The 5,603-nt window shown below is 41.7% G+C and overlaps 1 non-coding gene across 1 annotated transcript; it reads left to right on the top strand.

Annotated features, from left to right (window-relative positions):
* Positions 1 to 3,380: 3,380 nt before the first annotated feature.
* On the top strand, positions 3,381 to 3,494 carry LOC140276299 (U5 spliceosomal RNA). Its single transcript, XR_011908905.1, has one exon. It is a non-coding gene; the product is annotated as a U5 spliceosomal RNA (small nuclear RNA).
* The last annotated feature ends 2,109 nt before the right edge of the window (positions 3,495 to 5,603 follow it).

Genomic DNA, 5,603 nt, shown 5'->3' with positions numbered 1-5,603 from the left:
CAAACTTTGGTTGGACGTTCACACCTTCTTGTAGCCGAACACATGCACTCCTGCTTTTGATGATGTATGGTTTGGCATTCGCACCTTTTTTTTTACCCATTTTTCAGGTATTATGGGTGGACATTCACACCTTCTTGCAGCTGAACACCTCCTCTCCCACTTATGATCATGTGTGGTTTGATTTTCGAAAATTTTCTTTCATGTTTTCTAGCAATTATTGATGGACATTTAGACCTTCTTGCAGCTGAACACCACCTCTCCCGATTTTGATGATGTATGGACCGGCATTTTTACCTTTTCTAACACATTTTTCAGCAATTATGGTTGGAGATTCACACCTACTCACAGACGAACAACTCCGCTACCGCATTTGATGGTGTATAGTCGGGCATTCTCACCCTTTCTCATCAGCTCTTTGCAAATTATTATCTGACATTCACACCTACTTCCAGTCGAACAGCTCTGCTCCCGCTTTTGATTATGTTTGGTTAGATATTCGAACCTTTTCTTAACTGCTTTTTACAAACTTTGGTCGGACGTTCACAATATCTTGCAGCCGAACACCTCCGCTTCCGCTTTTGATGGTGTATATTCGGGCATACGAACCTTTTCTTACCCGCTTTTTACAAACCAAGGTCGGACTTTCACACCTTCTCTTAGCTGAACAACTCCGCTCCCTCTTTTGATTGTGTACAGTCGGGTAATTTAACCTTTTCTTACCCGCTTTTTACCATCTATGGTCGGACATTCACACCGTCTTACAGTGGAACACCTCCGCTCCCTCTTTTGATGATGTATGGTTAGGCATTCGCACCTTTTCTTACCCATTTTTCAGTAATTATGGGTAGACATTCACACCTTCTTGCAGCTGAACACCTCCTCTCCCGCTTATGATCATGTGCAGTTTGATATTCGAAAATTTTCTTTCATGTTTTCTAGCAATTATTGATGGACATTCAGACCGTCTTGCAGCTGAACACCTCCGCTCCCACTTTTGATGGTGTATAGTCGGGCTTTCGAGCCTTTTCTTCCCCGGTTTTTACAAATTATGGTTGGACATTCAGACCTTCTTGCAGCCGAAAACCTCCACTCCCTCTTTTGATCATACATTGTCGGGCATTCGCACCTTTTCTTACCCGCTTTTTACAAACCATGGTCGGACTTTCACACCTTTTAGTAGCCGAACAACTCCGCTCCCGCTATTGATTGTGTACAGTCGGGTATTTTAACCTTTTCTTACCCGCTTTTTACCAACTATGGTTGGACATTCACACCTTCTTACAGCAGAACACCTCCGCTCCCTGTTTTGATTATGTATGGTTTGACATTCGCACCTTCTCTCACCCGCCTTTTACTATGGTCGGCCATTCACAGCTTCCTCTCCACCATACTTGTATGGTGGGATATTCACACCCACTTGCATCCGAAGACCTCCGCCCCCACTTTTGTTGATATTTAGTCGGTCATTCGCACCTTACCCGCTTTTGGCAAACTATGGCCTTCTTGCAGCCAAACACCTCTGATCTCGCTTTTGATGATGTAAGGTTGGGCATTCAGACCTTGCTTCACCTGCTTTTCACCAAATATAGTCGGACATTCACACCTTCTTGCAGCCGAACACTTCCGCTTTTAGTGTTCTATGAGGCATTCACATATTTTTTTTCACCGTATTTTATAGATTATGGTTGGAAATTCTCACCCACTCTCATCCGAAGACCTCTCCTCCCGCTTTTGTTAATATATAGTCGGGCATTCGAACCTTTTCTTACCCGCTTTTTACAAATTATGGTCGAACATTCACACCTACTTGCAGCTGAATACTTCCGCTCCACCTTTTAGTTATGTATGGTTGGCATTTGCACCTCTTTTTATACTGATTGCTGAAGATTAAGTTGTTCTTTCTCAAACTACAAATTTTTTTTAATTGTTGAAACTTGATTTGAAGTGGATAAATAAGGAGGACAAAAAGTTTTAAGTCAGGCTGATAGAAGGAATTAATTTTATAGCAAAATCTGTATTTCGTCATATGTCGAGAGATGCTTATTGCTGAAGAAGTTCTTTCTCATTCTACAAAGTACAACGTTGTTTATCGTTGAAACTTGATTAGACATGAATAAATATGAAGGACAAAGCAGTCTTAACTTGGTTTGAGTTAATGAATTTGTTTTATAGGAGAATCCGAATTCGTGCATAACCCATAAAATAGAGCTTATTTTCGGATTCCTGAAGAATGAGTCTGGTTCTTTCTCATAATACAAAGTTTGTTGTTTATTGTTGAAACTTCATCAGAAGTGAAGAAATAAATGAATGCCTATCAACAAATGTGGGATCTAAACTCTAGTGCTTCCTCTAAAATAATTTCCTTTCTCAATTTAGAAATGTGTGTGTGTAAGTCACAACACCCGTGACACCAAAACGGCTTTCTTTTCTCTACACTCTGCACTATGAGCACACACACCAAATCAGAAAGGCTTTTTTCTCTCTTTTCTACATTATGGACTGTGGGGACACAAAACCGCTCTCTCTCTTTTTTTTTTTTTATCGTGTGCCAGGGCGTTGTCTCACGTATTAGATTATGCTTAAGATATGAATGGGTTTATCAGTCACATCAGAATCCATACATACTGATCCTCCCGTAATAAAATGGTCGGATCTTATCAAACACACTTTGTTTCTTGTGACAATCAAGTCAGCGAAACAGCGTATACACGTCAAGACACTGAATCAAGTTTGCCACAAGAACTCATAAGTTTGGCAGTATTGCAAGCACCTGTTCATCTACTGTTCTATCACTATGAATTAGTGATCTATTATCAATAAGGATACTTCTACAACTACTATCAAAGTATGTCCGGACTTCTTATGTTGTCAGTTGCTATATATGAATAAGTGGGTAATACTGACAAGCATTAAGCATGTCACACAGCCCAAACATATAACATTTCAGGACACACCACACAGTTAACAACCACAGTGAAGCGTGTCAAAGCCCAAACATGTAACATTCAACAGGACACTTACACAACACATTCAAATCAAACAGTCAGACAACATACAAGAACATATACCCCAGCCGGCATTGCTCCCTGCCTATTTTCGTACAGCACACTATGTGTGCGCACACCTTTATTCACAAACTCTTCAACTTATACTCTTTTACCGAAGCTGCTACAGCTCGATTGGCCGAATACCCTTTGATCCTATTTCGGTGAATTTGACATCTGCCTTACATATAACAGATTAGCGGTTTAGCAGTTTTAATTTAGTTTGAGTTGTTTTTTTTGTTTAAATCTCAAGCGTCTCAACCAAGCAAAGCTCACCATGGGGAAGGTGGCTATGCCAACTAGCCTGATGCCCTGCTCCCGCAGTGACGGATAATCGTACTCTGGTTTCTCTTCATAACGTACAAGTCTTTCGCCTTTTACTAAAGACTTCTGTGGAGAGCAGCACTAATGAGTTGTTTCTATTTTTGGCAGGCTTTACCTTTGCGGGTGAAGCCCTTTCTGTCTGTGCAAAAGAAATATTCTTACTGTGCAGAGTGACTTCTCTGAGTAGAATCGCCTTACTTGTTGCGACTGTGCCGATGTTCGAAGCTGGAGTGCAAAGTTGTTGCTTGAATGGTGCTTGCTGGAGCGTGCGGGAGTGCAAAGTTATACCATTTAAAAGGGCTGAAGAGTGCTCAGTGCAGCGGGTGGGCGACACTCTGGCCACCTTGAAAACCGAGGTTACATCCACTACCAGGGGCAGCCCAAGTACTGCCGCAAGTGTGGTGAGCATGGGCACCTGGTTGAGGCTTGTACCAAGGTGTTATGTGGGAAGAGCAGAGAAATTGGGCAAACTTTTGGAGAGTGTCCAAATGGCAGGAAATGTAATCTCTGTGGAGAATTAAATCACCTCTTCAGAGATTGCCCTAAATCTTTTGCCAACAAATTAAAGACGGTAAAGCCACAGTCAAGCCAACAAAGAGAAGGACCAAAGGTGGCAGTTGGTGAACAAAGTGAAGAGGTTGACCCAATAAATTCAAACTTCCCGCCAAAAGCTTGGATTGGAAGTGAGGAGCAAAAAGGGGAGGGGCCTGTAGAGGCCTCACCACTCAGTGTTGAAGTCTGTGAGAATTCACAGGCAGAGGGTGGAGCTACGCTAAATGAGGAGGAAGAGCAGACAGGTGAGTCTAGTGAAGATACTCACCTCCCCGAAGGTCAACAGCCGAAGAGGACGGCATCTGAGCCTCTGATTCCCCAGTGGTATCAGAGAAGAGGGGAAGGGTTAGGTCCCTTTCAGACAGTTCTTCAGTGGAAGAACCTAGAGTCTTCCCCTCCGACTCACCAAATGAGGTCTCCTTTTTAACTTCAGCTCTGCAATCAACCCCCAGGGACTCAAAGTTAAATGCAACATTGCGTCAGAGGCCAACACCGAGAGTCCGAAAAGGAAATATAGATCACCCTACTCACTTTTCACCTAAAGAAATGAAGGAAGAGCTAGTTTCCCAAGAAATAACCTGTGTGTAATTTGTTTTGATAACTTAGAAAAACGAAAATGACATACCTACTTTCCTTTATGCTTTTAATGGTTCTCACCTTCTCAACACTAAATGTGAGAAGTGTGAAATCAAAGACAAGAGCCCAGAGTATTTTATCCTTCTTAGACTCCATAAAATCAGATGTGTTTTTAATACAAGAATGTGGACTACCTTTTTTAAAAAACCATAGACAATGGGAGGAAATGTGGCCCCATTTATCGATATGGAGTGGCTCAAATCAAAATAAAAATGATGGTGTGGCCATTCTAATTAAAAATCCGCATGTTCTGGTGAAAGGTAGCACAGTGGTGAGAGACGGACGGGCACTTTTAGCACACTTGAATTTTATGGGGCAAGACTTTAACCTCTTAAATATTTATGGTTTCAATGGAAAAAATGAAAGGTATGACCTTTTAGAAGATATACAGCTTTACATGCTAGGGCAAGTACCTTTAGTTGTAGGAGGGGATTTTAACTGTATCTTGAGCAGGAAAGATAGAAAAAGAGCAGGGGTAGATTTTAAAGTGGATAAGACTTCGATTTTACTTCAGGGCATATGCAGGGATTTTAAGCTTACTGACTGTTTTAAAACCATGCATCCCAGAGAGGAGGGCTTCACCTGGTTTAGTCATGATGGCACCAGAGCCTCTCGCATTGATTATTTCTTTACTAGAGATTGCCCACCCACTGATGTTAGATTAACCCCTGTTTTCTTTTCAGACCACCTTATGCTCTCCTGCACCCTTTCACCCCCTTCTGGTGTGACGGTAGGAAGTGGTCTGTGGAAACTCAACTGTTCCCTGTTGGAGGATGAAATCATAGTCAGTCAGTACAGGGAATGTTATAAAGAGTGGCAGACCCTTCAAGACCTCTACGAAACACATGCACAATGGTGGGAAATGGTGAAGGAAACGACCCAGACTTTTTTTAAACAGCAAGGTAAACGTAAAAAAAGGAAAGAGAATAGATGTATGATGGGACTACATAAACGCTTACAGCGCTACTTTAAACTAAATCAGTGTGGCATAGACTTTAAAGAAGAAATCAAAGATGTCAAAAAGGAAATGTCAGTTTTAGCAGAAAT

This window comes from Leuresthes tenuis, unplaced genomic scaffold, assembly GCF_036924035.1.
Source record: "Leuresthes tenuis unplaced genomic scaffold, fLeuTen1.0.hap1 SCAF_18, whole genome shotgun sequence".
Lineage (NCBI taxonomy): Eukaryota > Metazoa > Chordata > Actinopteri > Atheriniformes > Atherinopsidae > Leuresthes > Leuresthes tenuis.
Note: the sequence above shows the minus strand (reverse complement) of the source record. Positions and strands in the feature narration are given on the sequence as shown.